This window comes from Dipodomys merriami, unplaced genomic scaffold (assembly GCF_024711535.1).
Source record: "Dipodomys merriami isolate MVZ:Mamm:240054 unplaced genomic scaffold, mDipMer1.0.p SCAF_4, whole genome shotgun sequence".
NCBI classification, from domain to species: domain Eukaryota; kingdom Metazoa; phylum Chordata; class Mammalia; order Rodentia; family Heteromyidae; genus Dipodomys; species Dipodomys merriami.
In genome coordinates this window covers 50371832-50393820 of record NW_027205603.1, presented here as the reverse complement: position 1 = coordinate 50393820, position 21989 = coordinate 50371832, and the positions used below count along the sequence as shown (strand labels likewise).

Genomic DNA, 21989 nt, shown 5'->3' with positions numbered 1-21989 from the left:
GACGAAGCTATATATTCATGCTATTAGGATATAGCTATATACATGTGTGGGTGGCACTGTGGAAGCTGGTACACTTGGGCTTAAAACTGCCTTTACCACTTAGTGACTGTTAATTCTCTTTTCTAAGCTTCCTCTTCCTAACTGGGGAAGCAGCGTAACAGTTGTGTGGATCCCATAGAACGCTTGGGGGAGAAGAGAGTAGGACACCAGGATAGATGGACTGGGTAAGCCAGTGTTTACCCATAAGTGAGGCCTTGTAACTGACTGATATTCATTATTATGGTAAAAAGTGGCATACAGACCACACCTGAAATTGTTTGGGTAAAAAAATAGGGGGAAAGGAGGGCTAGGATTCTGAATTTGCTATTTTTAATGCTACTTCATATGCATGTCTTTGTACGGAAGGTTGTGTCTGGGTTAATGAAATGTCACACCTTGTTTATTAGGAATAAAGCTGTTACGGAGACACAGCTTTTGATTAAGCTCATCCCCATCCTTTCATTCTGTAATTTAGCACCAGCTTTTGCTTTCCTTTTTAATAAAATCATATTTAAGGAGTAAAGACAATCTACTTAAAGGAGATACCAAACCATGAATAATTATTAAAATAGGAAGTTAAACTTGGTTTAAAAGCCACAAATGGCAGTACTATTTTGCATCGGTGTCTCACAATGTATATCCATGGCATATGGAATTTTGCAAGCCGAATTGAACACACTAGTCCACTGGGTGCCTTGCAGAGGCAAATGAGAATAAAATGTGTAGTGTGTGGAGGTTATAATCTGGGAGTAAGGGCACTTACTGGGAGGGAAGCAGTAAATGGAATCTGAAACCTGCTAACTGCATCATAAGAATGCAAGACCTTACACAGCTGGGAGAAATCTGAAGAAACCAAAACGAGCCATTTACAGGGGGAAGCCAGTTCTATGTGAAAAAACCCAAGGGAGATTCTTAACCTCTGAATCCTGTTCACTCTGTCCTTTTACTGAGTTCTGAGACTTCCATGCCAGTGGACAGACACTAAGCCATCTTGGCTTAGATGTAGCAGAGGCTTACCACAGTTATTTTCCAGATATGTGGCACGCACAAGTCATCTGGGAATCTTGCAGATTTTCATTTGCAGTTCTCAGACCTGCATTTCTAGCCAGTCTTCAGCGGCATGCAGGTAAAACTGTTGGCCCAGTGAACGTAATTTGGGTAATACTCTTGGCACTCTTTCCCCAACTGTGCCTTTTTCTGATTGATACTTCCTGACTTTCTGTCCTCTGTGCCTTAACTCCACTGTACTTACAATCCACTGCTCCTCCTCCCCATTTCCACTGTCTGTTACCCCCTCTACTTGTCCTTTCCTGCTTACCCAGTTTATGTTACATGGTATCTCTTTACAATCACTACTCTGCACTCATCTTGAAGTTCTTTGCTCCTTTCTCTCTTTCCTTATTATACTTAACTGGCAAAACCTCTACCTTATAAAACTCACTTCCAGCCACACTCTGTGGCTTCACCTCTGGTGGTAGAAATGCTGCAGGACCTCTTCAGGCTACCATACTAACTACTAGCTCCCTTGTCCTGTCAGCCCTCCCTCTCCTCTCCTGGAACACTTCATGCTCCTGCTTTGTACATCAAATATCTCTTTCTCCATCCTTACTCAGTGGTAATTTGATTATTTTCCTCTTTGTGTCACAACTTAGAAGTGAACTTCCTCTGTGGCTTGTCCTGGATCTGCCCACATATCTGTGTGTGCCCAGTGTTCACAGATGCACTGGATTTGCTCTGGCTCCACATCTGGCATTGTTATCATTGGGCACATGACATGCCTCCCTACCTTCACATCTCCACTCAATTAGTGTTGTCTTTCCTGGGATCCCACTCAGCAAGCGTAAGGCCCGTAGCCCCATACTGCCTCCAATTGTTTTCTTCAATGATCATTGAAGCTGCTCTGCCAGATGAGTGATTTGTCTTCCCCTCTATGAGACAGCTTCCTGAGGTCAGGGGATTTTGTCTGGCTTAGTATCAAAAACCCATGTAGAATAGTGATGATCCATGAGGATGCTCCTTGATTGATGATAGAATAAGAAATGTGGGTATATTAGAACAGAACCAGAAATAGACACTTAGGATAAAACTATCTACCAATATAAATACTTTAAAAAACCCCTCTGGTCCTTTTTGAATAGACAGGTCTATTCAAATAGGGAATTCCCTATTTTGGGATTTTTGAAACCTGAATATGCTGAACTTAAGAGGTTGTTGAGCCCACCAGGTCCTTCAGAGATCAGAAGAGAAAATACGCAATATCATATTCATTCAAAAATTCTTGTCCCTTGTCTCATTAAATGCACCCTAGGGAAGTCACTAGTTTAAGTCATGGTTTAAGCAACCTACATTGCTCTGGGATCTGGAGTTTTACTATCTTCTTTTGGGACACTGGCAAGAGCTGTAACTTAGTATTTAATAGTTCCCTGGGCTAAATAAGCTTAAGTCAGAATAATTGTCGGAAAAGAGATGTCTATTATGTGATCTATATCTGATTCCATGTGAGTCTATTGTTATGAAAACAACCGCATGGCTTTAAGATGGTGATAAAATATTCTGAGAAGTCACAAAATAGAAGTGTTTGTCTTGAGAATGTGCCATGCTGGTTGGTCTCGAGGACACAAAGTTGAGCATTTAGTCCCCTGGACATAATGGAGAAAGTTGAAATTATCTACAGGAAAGGGTAGCTATCTTTATTTTTAGTTTATTCTGAAGAAATTTGCATTTTATTACATCATCAGGTTTACTAACATTGCCAAGCAAGGTTTTGTGCAAGCATTGATCCAGGGGAAGAGCAGAGGGTATTGTTGGTATTAAGTAGGATGACTGACCTTCCACAGGACCAAGAATGCAGCGGATGCTCAATATATGCACGTTTTATCTCTCTTTGCCTCATCTATGTCATCTCTGAGGGTCCCCACTCACTCTGGTGTTTTTAAGCCTAAAATAGAAGTTAGGAAATAAATATTGCTGTGTTTCACCAAGTCACATTCATTTTAGACTAGCAATTCTAAACCTGGGGGTGATATTTTGCTGCTTGGGTGACATTTGTCAAATATGGTAACATTTTGGGGTTGTCACAATTTAGCGTGAGGGTTGCTAGTCACTTTAACAAAATTATCCATCCCTAAACAGCATGTTTTAGGACATGAACTTTTCAGTGTTCTTAGAGTTTATTTTTTCACTGGACTCTAAATGAAGAGAGTGTTGGGAAGATGTGACAGACCATGGCCATAGTTGGGACAAGAGATTGGCGTAAATTATAGGACCCACCTTGCCAGCTACAAGTCCTATATAAAATATTAATTTCTATACTCATTGTTTAGTTTCTTTTTAAAAATGCAATATGGGGGCTGGGAAGGTAGCTCAGTAGTAGAGTGCTTGCCTTGCATGCATGAGGCCCTGGGTTCGATTCCTCAGTACCACATAAACAGAAAAGGCCAGAAGTGGCACTGTGGCTCAAGTGGTAGAGCGCTAGCCTTAAGCTGAAGAGCTGAGGGACAGCACCCAGGCCCAGAGTTCAGGCCCCATGACCAACCAAAAAACAAAATGCAATATGGCCAGACATTAGTGGCTCACACCTGTAATCCTAGCTACTCAGAGGCTGGGATATGAGGATCATAGTTTAAAGCCAGCCCAGGCAAAAAAAAGTCCATAAGACTCTTATCTCTAATCAAGCACCAAGAAAATGTGGAAGTAGGGCTGTGGCTCAAGTGGTAGAGCATTAGCCTTAAGCAAAAAAAATGCTCTGAAACAGGCCTGAGTTCAAGCCCCAGGACCACCCCCCACACACACATAAAAATGCAATATGGCAGAGACATGGAGTGCTCAATATAGAGGTAAAGATGATGAGTGATGATGTTGAACATGTGAGAGGTACCATGACAAGGAGACTGTCAAACTGTGTCAGGGGCTTAAGTTTTATTCCAAGAATTGTGCAGAAATACATGTATAGGGCCTTCAGAACAAAGCCATCATGCTTTCTTCTGTACCATGTTCACAACCTGTACAGACTTCCGTTATTGGGTTTTTTCTCTTTGTATAGTATTTATTTGGAACATGGTCTCTGAAACTGGCCTTAACCATTTTTGCCTTTTGTGTATGTTTTGTACTATATATGTAGATTTATCATCGACTGTTTATTAAACAGACTGAGCAGTGTTCTTTGGTTTTTTGGGTTTTTTTATTGTGAAAATACCATACAGAGGGGTTTACAATTACATGAGTAAGGTAATGAGTACATTTCTTATCAAGCATTGTTGCCTCCTCCTTTGTTTCCCCTTCCCATCCCTTCCCATCCTTCCCCACCTCCCTCATCCCCCACCTCCCCCCCCCCCGTCCCCGCCACCAAAGTTGTAAAGTTGTTTTTCAACATAACATCTTGTACATCTCATTGTTGCAGTGGGTCCACCTGTGTCCCTATTTAAACAATTTGTTTTTTTCCTTCTCCTCCAGAAATTATACCAACATCAAATATAGTGAAAGCAGGGGTTATACCGTGGAGGAGGGACATACAAAGCAGCAAAGAAATCATCTTATAAGTATGTTAGAAACAATTGCAAGAAAGACTCAGCAGTGTTTTGAACTCCACCAGCAACATCTCACCACTGTTATGTCTCCACTTTTGAATTGGTGCCATTCTCAAGTACTTATTTTTGAAGCAGTTGTTTAGAGCTTGAAATTTACCACTTTGGTTTTGTAAATGTTGGGTTTTCTGACTGGTTTGGAGACCTTCCAGAACCCACACTGTAGCTGCTGAGCAGTGGTGCTAAGTAGCTCAGCAGAGAGGGGGTGGTAGGGAGTGGGGTGAGGGGATTCCCAGCCAAAGGCCAAGAGGAGAGAGTTTCCAGTGTCTGGCTACAAGCCCACTTCTAGCAAATGGGATTTTTACCGTTTCCTTGTCTCTTCTGTTGTGTAACTTCTCTCACTTTCTACTGCACTTTTCTCTTGGTGCTCACATCCAAGGGCTCTTGGACCACCTGGGCAGAGTCCATGGGATAGGGTAGATTGGTTTGAAGCCACCTGGTCTTGGAACCCTGGTCTTGCTAACCACTGAGGGGTCCAGCTCAGGGAAGAACATCACTCTTCTTGTTGACAGCTTTACTGTTTCTCTTTGCTCTTTCAAATTTGCTTGTCATTTCTTTTTCTCTAAACTTTGTAAGAAATAAATAAATCGAAAGTTACTTTGGCTTGTCTGACTACATCTTCTAAAAAAATTCAGACCAGGTTTTTGAGTCATTCCTTTACTAGCCACACTGATACACTTTACATAGTATATTTTAAGATGTCTACTTTAGAGACACTATTCTATAAAAGCAGAATTTTAGACTTGAGATTCCATTCCTCCAACTTGAATCACACCTCCTCTTGGAGGAAGAGATCTTTATAAGAGATATAATTTTATTTTTAAGCTTAAGGAATCATGTTAAAAATATGGGAGCTATATTGCTGAATTGAGTCTGACATTTACGACATGATTTTCTGTGCATCCTCATATTTACTGAAAGGCTATTATCTTCTTAGGTGTGCAGCCATCTTGCTTTGCCTATCTTCAACGGTCAATATTTGAGGTCTATGGTTGTAGCACTAATAATAATTCATAGTTGTTGTCAGACTCTGAAAAAGAAATATAAGGGAGCAATGACTAATAAGCAAGAGTATCTTTAATTATACCCATATTTCATGCCATCATTTTTCTTTTCCCACATATATAAAATTTAGGATAATATGTAGGTCTATGATTATTTAACTTTGCCTTTAAATATTCTGCTCTCATTATTAAAATGCTAAAGACTAAACAGTTTGGTATCAATTGCTTTCTTTATTTACCAAAACTTAAATAAGTAAACAATGAGCTAATAATTTTTTGCTTAATGTTTGCAGTTTTAATTTGGCACAGATTTTTTTATAATGTCTCATTTGTGTTTTCTTTCCAGAGGACATATCTTATTTCAGAAGTGGAGCACAACTTCCTGCCTGGAAACAGCTGATTTTAAGGTAGATCTCTATTATTATCTGTTATTATTATCTATTAATGCTCATCAAAGCAGGATTCTAGCTGAACCTTGTGTACAGCTGTCAGTTTTTCATTTGGGAATACTGAATTGTGGGTCTACAGACACATAGCTGTCAAACTGAATATCCTCCAGTAATGAGCTAGTCCCATTATGAGTTTGATTCTTTTGCCATAAATTCTGCATTAATTTTTCACTGTAGTGACAAACACCTGCAAGAGACCATTTAAGGGGTAAAGACTCATTGGCTTGTGGTTTCAGAGCTTGATTCAGTCCCATATCAGACAGCTCCCACTGGGGGCCCAACATGAAGTAGAACATTATGACTAAAGAACAAGAAGGAACAAAGCTGCTCACCTAACCACACCCACAAAGCAGAGAGACGTGGAAAGGAACGGTTCAGGAACAAGAAATGACCTTCAAATGTACATCTCCAAGCCAGGCACTGGTGGTTTATGCTTATGATACTATCTACTACTATCTACTCAGGGAGCTGACATATGGGGATCATGATTTGAAGCCAACCAGGGCATAAAAGTTCATGAGACTTTTTTTTGTGGGCAGTGGCTGCTGCTGCTGCTGCTGCTGCTTCTGCTGCTGCTGCTGCTGCTGCTGCTGCTGCTGCTGCTGCTTCTGCTTCTGCTTCTGCTTCTGCTTCTTCTTCTTCTTCTTCTTCTTCTTCTTCTTCTTCTTCTTCTTCTTCTTCTCCTTCTCCTTCTCCTTCTCCTCCTTCTCCTCCTCCTCCTCCTCCTCCTCCTCCTCCTCCTCCTCCTCCTCCTCCTCCTCCTCCTCCTCCTCCTCCTCCTCCTCCTTCTTCTTCCCCTCCTCCCTCTCCTTCCCCTCCTCCCTCTCCACCCCCCCTCCTCCTCTTCCTCTTTCTTCAAGAGGACTATTTTCTATTACTAGTTTGATGGCTTTTATGATGTTCTTGACAGTTCTTTATATTTAAGGGTATGTTATTTTGTGCAGATGTCAGTATCTGAATTCTTTTATCTAAAGTCAGAGATTAATATCTTTTATTTATCAATAAATGTGACATACAGGTACTATATTAAAAGTCATATATCATAATTAGTGGAAGGTTTAATCAATTCAAAAATAATCCAAAACAGAATGCAAACATTGAATGGATCTTGTTTTTTTATTCAGTCTGCTATTCTTTTTTTGATTGGAGAATTGAGTTCATTAATGCTTAGAGAGATATATCATGTTTCCTGCCATTTTCTTGATTTCTTGTGTTTCGTTTTTTTCCTCTTCCAGTGTTTACTAAATTGATCTTCTAGTGATTTTTATCTGATGTCTTTCCTAGATTTTGATTGTTTTCTTCCAATTATATTCTTCCCTTTAGAATTCTTTGAAATGCTGGTTTAGTGGTCATCAATTCCTCCAATTTTTGTTTGTCATAGAAGATTTTGTTTTCACCATCTAATATAAATGATAACTTCGCTGGATAGATCAGTCTGGTTGGCAGTTATTGATCTTCAGTGCTTAGATTATACAATTCCAGGCTCTCCTTGCGTTGGGTTTGTGTGGAGAGGGCTGCAGTGATTCTGATTTCCTTCATATTGCAATATAGCTCCTTCTTTAATTTTGCGACTTTTAAAATCAGTTCCTTGCTATTCACATCTAATGTTTTGACTATGATGGATCTAGAAGTGTTTCTTCTTGGATGAGACTCTTATTTCTAATTAGCCACCAAAAGCTGGAAATGAGGCTGTGGGTCAAGTGATAGAGCCCAAACCTTAGGCAAAAATGCTCAAGGACAATGCCCAAGTCCTGAGTTCAAGCCCCAGGACTGGCGCGCGCGCAAACACACACACACACACACACACACACACACACACACACATATCCCCAGTGTAAGTGGGAGCTATAGTGTAAGTAAGAGCTATCTCCAAATAGCACATTCTGCTATATATGCATTGATAATGTTAGTGCCTTCCTGATTCAATTGCCTCTCACAAGTTCTCCCAGTTGGTGACCAAGCTTCTAATACACAAACCTCCAGGGGTGGGGGTGGACATTTCATATTCAGACCATAATAGAGATGAAGATTCTAGCAAATGTGCCTCCTTACAACATGGTGCCTCCCTCTGGTCAGGGACAGGCACAGAGCTGGCTCTTTTTTTAATATTTTTATTGTAAAGATACTATACAGAGGGTTGCAGTTACATGAGTAAGGTAATGAGTTCATTTCCTATAGAGCATTGTTACCCACTCTTTCGTTTTTCCCACTACCATCTCTTCCCTTCCCATCTCCCCAACTCTTCCCTCCCCCCCCCAAGTTGTAAAGTTCATTTTCAACATAGTGTCTTGTACATCTCAATGTTACAATGGGCCAACCTGTATCCTTGTTTCAGCATTTTGTTATTTCCCTTCCCCGCCCCAAATTAGAAAAATGTATATACAAGATGCAGTGTACCAAAATCAAATATAGTGACAACAGGGTTATACCATGGGGGAAGAACATACAAAAGAAATAAAAAAAATTATATAGTACATTAAAAACAACAGTGACAGGGCTGGGAAGGTGGCTCAATGGTAGAGTGCTTGCCTTGCATGTATGAGGCCCTGGGTTCAATTCCTCAGCACCACATAAGCAGAAAAAGCCAGAAGTGGTATTGTGGCTCAAGTGGCAAAGCACTAGCCTTGAACTAAAGAGCTGGGGGACAGCACCCAGGCCCTGAGTTCAGGCCCATGACCTACAAAAAAAAACAAAAGAAAACAAAACAAAAAAACAGTGACAAAGAAAAAAACCTTTTGTATCCTATTATTTTGTCCCTATCTTGAGGTTCATTTCACTTGGCATCATCTTATATGGTCACATGTATATAGCTTTGGACTTTCTTTACTGGGTAAACGCTGGCTCTATGATACCTCTGAGAAACCTGGAGAAATGCCCAATCTCTTTCCTTTTCTTTGAGATAAGGATAATAATTGGATATCTCCAAGTGCTAGATGAAGAGATTAATGGAACATACTACCACCACACACACTTGCAACCACCACCATCATCAAAAACACAAGGCTATGTTTACTGTTGTTATTATTTATAAAGTTACAGCCTTAATGACCTTGAATCATTTCTGCTGACAGAATCAAACCCTGAAAAAAGTCATCCAGCCTCAATAAGTGACATATTAACACATAGACATTCTATATTTGATTTTAGCAATTAGATGACTGCCAGGTTATCAATTTTTATAATGAATCCTGGACTTTGAAGTGCCACATCCACCCCCATTTAAAAGATTTAGAATCTCAAGTGTTCTGGCCTGCCTGACCTGTGCCCATTACACATCATTACCCCATCTCTCCACAGCCTGGAGAGGAAGGAGTCCATCTGGTCTGGATTTTCCCAATCTCTTCACAGAAGGCACCTTGTAAAATAGGGCAGCACTGTCTTTTAATTAAAATCTTTCCTTCAATGTATGGGGAAATCCTTTCTCTTACTAGAGTAGCCCTTTCCTCTTAGGAGAGCAGGAAACTATTTCAGGGTCATTTGGGCTTTTCTTTGAAGTCTGGGCCTTTCCAAATATAACTGCAGATCCTGGAAAACAGCCTGCCTTTTGTTAGTTAACTTAAGCTAAAGAATCAGAGCATTAAGACCTCGGACTATCCATACTCCAAAAATACCTTCCTCTGATTTCCCAACACTGGACTAGAATCTCAATTTAGAAATGAATCCTTGTTTTCTCTAATGCATTTTTCTATTCCACTAGAGCAGCTCACCTTGCACATTTCAATAGGGGCCTGAAGAGCATTTTCTACCTTGGGGGTAATTAAGATCTAACTTGAGGATCTATGTATCTTAGCATAGCTATAGGATACTTCTATAGTGCATTCACAGGCCTCCCTGCTGTCTATAAAGCACTGTGTTACTCTTTTGTATGTGGCTAGTGTCTACAGTTTGACTGTGAAGATATTTTTCTACCTTCCCCATCCCCCTTTACTTAACTTGAATTTTTAGTTTGTTCTTTGCCAGGCCAACTCCTGTCCCCAGTGTTCTGGTTACCTTTATTTTAATGCCTTACCCAGGCAGCTCTCAAAATTTAATGTGTATACACAGGAAAACTGTCTTCCCACACCTCCCTCATTCCTCTGCTCACAGATGATTGCTTCTCCCGGAATCAATACTTCAAATTAATGGTATCCTTGTAACTCAGTTCAGAAATTGCAGTTCTGACATTTCCTCATCTTCCTTCATTCCCTCCATACAGGATTCTGTATTTTTAAAAAATCAAAATGGAGATCTGTGCTTAGTGAAGTCACATAACTCACCATCATAGATGTTCAGTGTAGTATCTGACCTTCCTCTCCTCTGCCTCCCACTGGTCACTTCTTTAATGCTGACCCTCCTCACCTGTTACATACACATCAGTGTCCGAAGCCAGCTCTCTTCCAACAGACTTTCCTACCTGTGGACTCTCTCTGCTCCCAAATTTATAACATGATTTTTCTGTTCAGTCATTTCTGTGGGCCTTTTCAACCTTGAGAAAGACTCCAACACCTTACCATCAGTCGCTAGGCACCATTCCTGCATGATTTCTCCCACTGTCCAGCATCTTCATTAGAACTGAATTGCTTGGGGGTGTTCCAAAACATGCCCCTTTCAGAAACTCAACCTTTCTTAGTGAGTACTGTTCTCTCTTTGGAGAATGCTATTGCCCTTTTTTCCTTAGTAAATGCATCCTGAGATGCCCTCCCTGACTCCCCAGAGATAGTTGGGCTCCCCTACCACTCCTCAGCTGTAGCTCTAATCACTTATTCACTTGCATTTTGACCTTCCTGTATATTCACAGCTTGAAGGCAAGGTTCCAATGTTATTTTTGAACCCACATTAATAAATGCCTGACACATAGTTACACCCCATGGTTGCTCTATTTTCTTTAAGCAGAAGCATCTTTGACACTGTAATAAAGAAGAAAAGTAATAGATCTCAAGCTATGCTTTTTTCCTGACTACCCATAGCATTTCCTTCAAGAAAATGCTTTGCAGGGGCTGGGAAGGTGGCTCAGTGGTAGAGCGCAAGTCTTGCATGCCAGAGGCCCTGGGTTCAATTCCTCATCACCACATAAGCAGAAAAAAAAAGCCGGAAGTGGCGCTATGGCTCAAGTGGTAGAGTGCTAGCCTTGAGCTGAAGAGCTGAGGGACAGCACCCAGGCCCAGAGTTGAGGCCCCATGACCAGACCCCCCCAAAAAAAACAAAGAAAATGCTTTGCTTTATTTTGTTTTTAGTATCTGTGTGTTAAAGAAGAGTCACCAGAAGCAACTCGTGGCCTCTTGCCTCCTGTTTCTATTAGTGCCAACATGAGGGAAACATTGTTTTAGGACTTGTCTTTGTGTGTCATTTCCACTTTGGAGCAGATTCAGCCAATATCTACATCTACTTTTGTGATAGCTACCTCTGGGCTATTTTAATTTGGGATTTAAATTTTAAGTTGCCCTGACCTATGTTCAGATTTCTAACATGGCTGTGCTTTGACAGTGTTTCAGATTCCCAGGGTCATGCTTTCCAGTTATTAGAAAGACAAGCAATGAGAGAGCACAGCATCTGGGAGACATGGGCTCCAACTCCAAATCAACAAACAAGTGTGTTTCATGAGAGGTCACAGTTAACACAATTAGTGATGAACAGCATCTTTGAGGAGCTAGGAGAAAAGAATGGGATTCATTTTTAATTCAGACCAATTCTATACAAGAGGCTAGGCTTTCTGGAGTGGCTTTATAATCAAAGGTTACCGCAGGGCATGTCAGAACTCAACAACTGTCTCCGCTGTGAAAATAGGCTTAGGTTGTAAGGTGATTGCAGAGCTGAGGAAACAATGGCTTTAGCCAGCTTTTGTCTCACATTTGATCTTTGGCTCATAAAGCTGAGGTTAATTTCAGCATAAGCTGTTAGCTTTATTTTTGAAAGCAGTCCATTTTAATAACAACCTACTGTGCCCTGAAAAAAAAAATCCAAGAACAGTAAGAAAGAGTTGCTAGGGATATTAATAATTAAATCTTAGCTATATCTGGGCCAATAGTCAACAAAATTCTTTGTGATCAGGTCTTAATACCTTCCCCCCCCTCACTCTCCTCTTGTATATTTATCATATTCTGAATTAAAAGAGCAATATGTTCATCTACTACAGATGTTGAAAACCAAAAAACTTCCGAGGAAGAAAACCATTTTAAACCATTTCCTAATTGTTCCATTATCCAGATAGAAGCATTGTCAACAATTTGGCTGATAATAGCCTTATAGTTTCCTCTAAGTAAATATACATACTTTTATGATTGTTATGTTAAAAATGTCACACAGAGGAGTATTATACAGCCACTCCACCTATATTCACAAGCTAGATTCATAGATGAATCATATTTTACCACCATGGTTTTTCTTCTATTGCCCTTTTCTCTTCTTTCTAAGACTACTACTTTTAAAGAAAAAAGTAAGAATCTGGTATTCAGAGGACTATGGAAAACAGTCGTTTATCTGATGTTCATATACTCTCACTTTTATTAGGAAGCAAAAGGTACAGTTTACACTCAGAATTGCATTGTGTTTTGAGGAAAAGCAGCCTTAAAGCTCAGTTCTATCACATGCTGGATGGGTATTGATTTTTCCCTCTTAAATCAATGTTTCCCCAGAGCATAGTTTTATTTATTCATAAAGCTGAGATGATGTCTGACAGGAGTTATAGCAGTGTAAATCCGTGGTGCAGGCTCAATAAGAAGAGCTTTTGTAAGATTCAAAAATCAATGAGCTGATGCTAAAGGGTAACCTCATCAGCCTGGAAAAGTGCACTTGCCATGCTTCCACATGTAAAAGGAAAATTGGTAGCACAAGGCTAACTTCATTCTTCTGTTTTTTGTTGCACTTTACAAATGGGCCTACAATCAGAGCTTGCCCTGACTGCTTGACATGCAACTGGTTGCTGGAACCACAGACTGGAGAGAAACAGGCATCAGCTAAGATCTCTTGATACCATATCGGTTGTTTGGCTCACAAAGGATGTGCTGGCCCTATTATTTGTCCCCTGTAAGTCTGCCTTATAGTGCAGGGAGCTGCCTGGTAGGGCTTTTTTGTCCAAGAGCCAGTCAACATGAGTGGGCTCACTTTGAGATATTTTGTGCACCTGTATATGTGCATGTATAAATGTGTGTATATGTGTGTGTAAGTATGTTGTATGTATGTACAACTTGACAGGTGCTGATGGCTCATGCTTGTAATCCTAGCTACTCAAGAGGCTCAGAACCGAGGACTATGATTTTTAGCTAGCCCAGGCAAAAAAGTCTGTGATATTCTTACCTTCAAATAACAGAAAAGGTTGGACAAGTGTAGCTATAGTGCAAGTGATAGAGCACAGGCCTTGAGCCAAAAGGAAGAAAACAAAGCTCTGAGTTTAAGCCACAGTGCCAGCACAAAAATAAAATAAAAAATTTTAAAGATAAAATATATAACATAAAGTAAGATATAACAAAATAAGTTAGTAGCTCTCTATTAATACTGTATGATCCTAAGTGTGTTCACCTTTGATTGATACATAAATGTGTAGATAATGTATAGACTATTTTCTTTTGTTTATTTTTTTAAGTTTTTTAAAATAAAATTAAAAATAAAGGTGATATACAGAGGGGTTACAGTTATATAAGTCAGGCAATGAGTACATTTCTTTTTGGACAGTGTCAACCCATCCCTCTTAAGTGTTTATTATATGAAAATTACTATCATTTTAAAATGCATTAAAGAAGAAATGTTACAGATATTCAATCCAGAACTTTTTAAAAAAATATTATTATAAAGGTGATATATAGATGTGTTACAGTTACATTAGTCTCTGGGATTAAGGTTTATGTTTATATGGTTGCTTCATTTACTCACTTAGGAAGCAGTAAATTGGGCTGGGTGCTGTTGGCTCATGCCTGCAATCCTAGCTACTTGGGAGGCTGAGATCTGAGGACAGAAGAATCTCTTGTCTTCAGTTAACCACAAAGAAAGTACAAGTGGGGCTGTGGCTCAAGTGATAGAGTGCTAGCCTTGAGCAAAAAAGCTCAAGGAGTACGTAGGTCCTGAGTTCAAGCTCAGGCCCAGCAAGAGGGAATGAAGGAAGAAGGAAAGAGGGGAGGGAAGGAAGGAAGGAAACAGTAAGTTGGGGTATATGAAATTGGCAGGTATTACTTTCACTTCTTGATTTCGTAGTCCTCCATATATCTCTCTATTTTCCATTTAAACACAATTAGTTGATACTTTTAAGAATGAAAAGTGAGATTCCTTCTAGTTTTAAAATCCCAGAACTTTCTTTGAAAAGGGTTTCAAATTATTGGCTTAGCTACCAGTACCCACAATTCCCTTAGCAACTTCACAGCCAGGGACTTCTCTGGTTTGAGTCTTCAGTGTCTGTTCCCAAGAGCAGCTGGGTGTTCTGCCAGGCCTGTGGTTGCCAGAGTCTCAAGTTCTGTTGCCTGAGGTTTAGAAGTGTTTGAGATACTCTGGATATTGACTCTTTCCTTTGCATTGATAGTAACAATGGAAGCCTCTTGAGAGGAAGGGGGATTAGAAGGGAAAGAGTTTGAACATCATTTAGCATGGAAGCTGGTCACTGAGAGTTACATTTATTTTCCTTTGCCTCAGTCTTGGACACTAAAAACAACCAGGTTGCATACTGATGTTTTAGAGTTGGTTCTGTTAGGGTTCAAGAGCATTGCTATTCATTTCATGAATGAATGTCTTCCTTATCAAAATTGAGAAGATTCTAAGAGCTGCTCTTGGGAAGCCTGGGACTAAGGTCTGTTTCAATGGAAAGCCAAATTATCCACAGGGGCATTCTAGGGGGCCTGTTTGAAGAAAAGAGGGGAGCTCTTAGAAATTATGTTAAGGATTGAGTACTGTTTCCTAACAAGCTTTAGCTATGTCCCCCAAAGTCTTTTTAACATTCCTTAATGCAATTTACTTTATATGATTTCATACTACCCATTTGCTCACTTTTCAAATTAGTTAATGAGGGCCTTCTCTAGGGAGCCAATTAGGAAGTCATTTTCCTCCTCTGCCCTGTGTTTTTTCCATTAGGGGTTCATCACTTCTCGATCATCCCTGGCCACCAGTTCAGTGACAGGTGGCACAATCAGAAAACCATCTTATCTATATTGCTAACATTCAGTGATGTTGAACTCTGGACTTTGGGGATCAGCCACATTTCTAATATTAAAACCACTGTTTTGTTACTTTACTCACTCTGATACTGTATTTACTTCTCTGTATGGGCCTCATTCATCTCTTCAAGAAACAAGAAACTCTTCTCTAGCCAGTGCTCACCCAATTCCATCTGCACAAGAGCATCCTAAATCCTGAGTTGGAACATATCATACCTTCCTTTCTTTAAGCCCTCCTTCCTTCTGTCAGATCAATTTAAAGCATGTTTGATTCCAAATGTGTTAGCTCTTGGGATGGTGACATGGTATCTGGGCAGTGCTTAGAGCTTCAGCCATATTTTGCACAGTCCACAAATCCAAGCTCATCCCTCACTCATCCTTCAACCTTCTGTGTCCACTTTCTCTTCTAGACCCAGTACCTCTTTTATGGGTAGGTAGCTCCCCTTTTCATGTTTCGCATACCAAAGGTCTCACTCCATCTTTTGGGAACCTCTTTCCCCACCATTGAAGAAGTAATCTGCTTATTGGTTCTTGGTTCTTGGAGTTCAGTGAGGATGCTCAGAGGCTTCTCCTGTGAGCCACACAGGTCCAGGCCAGCCTGTGAGCAAAAGTGAGTTAGAGTTGTTCTTCTTCCAGCCCCTTCTCTCACCCGAGATAGCTGAAACTGCTCCCCATGTTCCTTTTGTTCAACTTGGACAATCTCTGATCATTCTGGGAATGAAGACTGTCTTGGAAGCCTTCATCAATATCGTACTAAAGAGGCACCTAACTTCTGCAGGCTGTAGATCATGCGATCTGAATCTGCTTGTACAGAAGAGATTGCACAGCTGATATGGGTCTGTCCAAGCTTACTGGGAGAGATGGCCCACATCCACATCAAGTTTTTGTGCTAGATTTCAAAATGTCAAGTCTTTCCATTGTGATTCATGACCAGGAAGAGAGTTCTGGATTGTTCCTCTACTTACATAGTTTCTGTATGGTTTTTTTATTTACATATTTTCTTTCATTTTCTCCATCATCATCCCTTTCTCTCATTCCTTAATAGATTTTTAAATAAATACCTAAGAAGCTGTGATATAGCATTTTGTCAAAACAGAATGCTCTCATACTTTCTTAAGATTTCTCAAATAGATTTTATTATATCCATGAGAGCAGCGCTGGCAAAATTTAACCATGGTGCCAGCATGTTTCTAAAGATTCCAAAAAGAAAGGTAAATCTGAATGAGTTCTAACTATGAAGAAACCCCAGCAGAGGGGAAGGGTCTGGAAGAAAAGGAGGAAGAGAATTATTATAATTATATTATTTTGTTTTATAATTCTCTTCATATAATATAGTCTTAATATTTGAAAATATGCCTCAAATATACAAAAGAGGTTGAAGCCACTGAATTTGAAGACTACATCACTAATCTGCAATTTGCCTTTTGTTGTTTTTCCCATCTAAGATGGTTTTCATAGGTTGTAAGCTTAGAGGATAGTTTCTTATGGTACAGATATTAGCTTGAATGGTTCCTCCTCAGAGAGACTTTCTCAAGAACTACGTCTCAGAAAGTTCCCTAAAATTCTATCACTTTTTTTTGTCTTTTTCCTTTTAATATACTTTCCCCATCTGACACTTGGGTGTGTTGCTATGTCCTTTGTCAGTCTCCACTTACGAGGAAGAAATCTATCTTGTTCCTCCTGTGTCCTCAGTGCCCAGGCCAGTGCCACAGCAGGAAGACAATTTATTATATGTCCCTTCCAGCCAGACTTTGTTCTCTGGAGTCCATTTCATCCTCATCACCTAGAATGAGGCTTTATTTTTGCCTCCCAGGGTGATAGAATGTCTGCAATTCTGTCATTAATCAACAGCTTTTTCCTGGTTATGACATTTTTTTTTGTAAGATGGTAATGCATCACTGTGCGTTAACAGGATAGGCATTTGGAGCAAGTGGGTCTTCTCAAATTTCCAACCTATTTGAGTGAGAAACATACATTGAAGAATTACGTACATGAGTATAAACTATAAGGGTCAGTTGGATAAACATGCTCTGCTCTGATGGCAGATGAGGCCTTTACATCTTCTGTTTAGGTATTATTATTTACCTAAACAACTTTTTAAGAAGCAGAGGCTTTCTTCTTTTAGGAACACTCCACTTCTTATCCCCAACTCCACACCAGTAGCCTAAAAGACTGATCTTGTTTGTCTAGAAATATAATTACTACATTTTCTGCTAATGGCTGTATTTTACATGATAATGAATCTAGCCTTTTCTACAAAGTCTTCTTCAGTTATGCAAAGCAGATATTTGGAATGTGTATGAATCATCCCATTCTTTCACAGAGCAGAGACACTGTGAAAGAGCCTGAACAATACAATTTTATGGGCTCAATTTTATGACAGAGTAACACAAGGAAATGCTGGTTCTGTGTTCACCCAGGCAGATAATGTTTATTGGACAGTTTTAGGTAAAACAGAAAAGAATCTCAGGGCCTTAGTTATTTCCTAAATTAGGAAGATCAACTGGTTTCTCACCATTTTTAACACTTAAAGTAGTGAACTTTGTATACCAGTGACCTGAAAGCATTCATGTGACTCGTGTTTCCTGATTTTTAATAATATAGAACAGGTATTTCAAATTGATCCTGTCTATTAACAAAGGAAAAGCAGAAAATTAAATCAGCAGGGAGACTCAACAAAAGCCTTCTACAAATGCCATAAAGTCTCAAAAAAAAAAGTCATCCTCAAGAGAATTTTATTTGGTTTTCAGGAGAACAAAATATCTTTTATTCATTAAGAGAATAGATTATTGCCTATAAGTAGAGTGTCATGCGTTAATACTTTAAATTTTCTGTCAACATATCATGGATTACCTCAAATTTTAAAAATCTTGTAAGAATAACATTTTATTCCTGGTCTGCTCTTTGATTTTTAGAGTTAATTCTACAGATTAAAGATAAGGAAAAGATTAAAGATTAAAGATAAGTCAAGCATTTCAGACATGCTTAGCTCTTTGGGGTATTTATTAATTTTTGTCTTTTATTTGAATTTTATTAAAAATACTAAAATCATTGAAAACATTAAACTGTTTAAAAATTCTAAGCTTGAGTATATGTCCAAAGAATGTAAATCAATATATAGTCATCTTTTGTGTATGTATGTTTTTTAATTATTTTATTATTATATTTTTATGTTTATATGTTTATAGCAGCATAGTTTACAATAGCCAAGCTTCAAACCTGATCCTCTGGATCTCAGCTTCCTGAGTAGCTATAATTATAGCTGTGAGCCATCAGTGACAGACTTAAAATATACATATTTAATCCATTGCCTGAGTAGGAATAATTCATCCCAGAGTCCATATTCTTTTGGAAAGAATTATAAACTAACTTTACTTCCATTTTAGCAACAATTGATGGTTAATTTAAATGATAATTGGGTAAGTATTCCATTATGGTTACTTAAGCTTTTCAAATACATTTCAAGCCATGTTACCACTGATAAAATATATGAAATTTATTGTTCTTACTTACGAATTAAATTTCTTTCATTTGTGGTTAATGAGTTCTCTTGTACTACTTGTGTAAATCCCATTGCTAGACATTGTTCTAAATAACAAGAAAATTTTTTATTTTGAAATAAATTTTTATACCAGGAACTGGTGGTTCATATCTATCATCCTAACTACTCTGGAGGCTGAGATCTGAGGATTGTGGTTCAGAGCCAGGAAAGTCTGGGAGACTTTTATCTGCAATTTAACCACCAAAAAGCTAGAAGTAGATGTGTGGCTCAAGTGCTAGAGTGCCAGCCTCAAACATAAAATAGCTCAGGGATAGCACCCAGCTCAAACCCCAGGACTGGCACAAAAAAAAAAAAAACAGTAAATAATGCACCCAGAGGTATCAAAAGTGTATAAGGAGCTAGACATGATGGTACATAGCTATAATCCCAGCACTGAGGAGACTAAGGCAGGATAATTATAAATTCAAGGCCAGCCTGGTGAGATCCTGTCTCCAAAACAAAAGTGTCTATGGTAAATAATGCTGCAATAAATTTGGTTGTGCTGGTAGCTTTGGTATGACCTTGTTTGTGATTGTTTGAGAAATGCCCAAAATTGGGATTGCTGGGTCATAGGGGAGCTCTATGTGGAGTCTTTTTAGGAACCTTCATACTGCTTTCCAGAGCCCAGATGCCCCTCAGTAGATGAATGGATCAAGAAAATGTGGTATGGAATTCTATGCCTCCGTCAGAAAGAATGACATTGCCTCAATTGTTGGGAAATGGAAAGACTTGGAAAAAATTACATTAAGTGAAGTAAGCCAGGCCCAAAGAAACATAGGTCCCATGGTTTCCCTTGTTTGCAGTGACTAGTACATGTCTAGGACAAGCAGAGAAGGTCAAAGGGTATGTAAATATGACCACATGAGATAATGTTAAGCAAAATGTACCCCAAGACAGGGATACAGGTCATTTTTTATTCTTGCTAGTGTTTTTAGTGTACTTACAATACAGTATATGATTCATTTGTTTCTTTTGTATAACCTGTGTTCTCACTGGATTTGATGCCATTCTTCTGCACCTTGTGTATACATTTTTGTAATTTGGGGAGGGGAAGGGATATTGGGGAATGCTTAAATGGGGATGCAGGCTGACCCATTGTGACAATAAGATGGACATGACACTATGTTGAAAATGAACTTTACAATGTCAGGGTTGGGGGACAGGAGGAGTTGAGGAGGTGGGTAGGGGGAAAACAAAGGAGGAGGTAACAATGCTCACTACGAAATTTACCACTACCCTACTCATGTAACTGTAACCCTTTTGTACAACATTTTTACAATAAATGAAGTGTCAAGGAAAGTAGAGCTGGAGGGGCCAAGGAGGAAATTAGGGAACTCTGTACAGAGCAGGGAAATTTTGAGTTGGACCTTAGTGGATAAATAGTAGTATGTCGATGAAAGATATTTTTCTGCAAGCGTTCTTTCTTTCTTCCTTTCTCTTTCTTTCTTCCTCTTTCTCTCTTTCTTTCTTTCTTTCTCTCTCTCCTTCTCTCTCTTCCTTCCTTCCTTCCTTCCTTTTTTCCTTCCTTCTTTCCTTCCTTTCTTTCTTTCCTTTCTTTCTTTCTTTCTTTCTTTCTTTCTTTCTTTCTTTCTTTCTTTCTTTCTTTCTCTTTCTTCCTTTCTTCCTTTCTTCCTTCCTTTATCTCTTTCTCTCTTTCTTTTTTCCTTTTGCTTTCTGTTCTTTTTTCCCTCTGAATCCTACTCTAATTTCTTCCAAGAGTAAATGTTTGTTAGTTTTAACTTAGCTTGTTAGTTTTAACTTACTATTTTCCTCCCTCAAAAGCCTGTAGATTATTAAAGCAGGTTTGAGCACTAGCAGGTCAAAAGAAAGGAATCATCTTTTTGAAAATTTCAATGTATGTATATTAAAAGTAAACCCAAATTTACTAGGGATACTTGGTAAAAGAAATTATATATATCTGGTAATGAAAAGCTGCTGCCATTTGCCTTCCTTACACTCCCTCTTCATGGGAAATGCAGATTGAAAAATTAACATTTTAAACTGATGTTAGAAATTGAGTCAAGACTATCTTGTACTGGGCTGACCTTGGCTTAGTCCTATCATATCCTCAGGCTATTAACATTACTTGAAATGGTCATAATAAATGCTGTACTGGGTTCTTCCTCACTCCTGCCAAAATTAAAGGCTCCTCCCCCCCATCTACTCTTCATCATGACCTTTTGAGGCCTGTCTGTATGATTAAGAGAAAGGGATTTAAGGCCCATTGGTTAGGCCACAACCCTCTTCTACCACCTACTAGCTGTGCCACTTAGGTAGGCATGTTTTTAGTACCTTCTCTCCTTCCATATTCTCATGTGTAAAAGGGCTAAATCTAATTCTGAGGGTTGCGATTGTTATTAATGTATTCTTTAACACTGTGCCTATTTTTAGCTGTAGTCAACATTATCATCATTTTGTAGTCAAAGCCAAGAGCATCACAGGTTAAATAACCTGCCCCATTTCACTGACCCAAAGCCAGATATTTTCTATATGAATGGTTGTAAACCTACTGTATAGTATATATAGATCCTTATGGAACTGAATAGAAATTCAGAATTGTGTGCTCTCAAATTTTAAAATACACAAATTTGCCTCATTTTATGTTGTTTCTGAGTAATCTTTTCCATACTGAGGCTTCATTTGTCATCTAACTAAGGGAATGGCAAACTGTGACCTGTCCACCAAATACATTCTGACACCTGGGTTTTCTTGGAACACTGGTATACTCATTCTTCAGCCATTTTGGCTCCTTATATGCTATAGTTGTCAGACTTGGGCAATTGTGAGAATGTATGGCCTGCAATATTTGTTCCTTGTCCCTTTTATAGACAATATTTTTGTTCATTTATCTTGCTTACTGCTTTGAATATTTTCCTGAGATCTTGATCCTGCATTTTAGTCACCCACCAAATTTCCCTACCTTATGCCCACATCCACATTTAAATCAACATTTACCAAACTGATCTCTTTGTATGTTCATTTCCCACTCTGAAATCAGTTCTTTCTCCTGAGCTTCCTATCCCAGTTAATGGGATCACTATATATCCAGGATGATAAGGTTCATGACCAATCAGCTGTGAAGTCTTTGCCATTCATTGTCCTAAATACGTACTGTCCTTGAGGGCCCTGAGGAAGGGCTGAAAGTGACTAGCTCCCTTCCCCCCACTTCTCCCCTCTGACCTTAGACTAAAATTTTCTTCATAGTTCCATAATGTCATAAGGTATATTCTATGAGACATTGCTATAGCCTTGCCAAGTAA

The 21989-nt window shown here is 39.1% G+C and overlaps 1 protein-coding gene across 2 annotated transcripts in view; it reads left to right on the top strand.

The window, feature by feature from the left end:
* The window catches only part of Pag1 (phosphoprotein membrane anchor with glycosphingolipid microdomains 1), a 147091-nt gene that overhangs the window by 38256 nt on the left and 86846 nt on the right, over positions 1–21989 (top strand). For both annotated transcript variants that reach the window (XM_069990976.1, XM_069990977.1), the window contains exon 2: positions 5973–6033. The gene's annotated coding sequence lies outside the window, so the exon portion shown is untranslated. The remainder of the gene's footprint in view (positions 1–5972; positions 6034–21989) is intronic.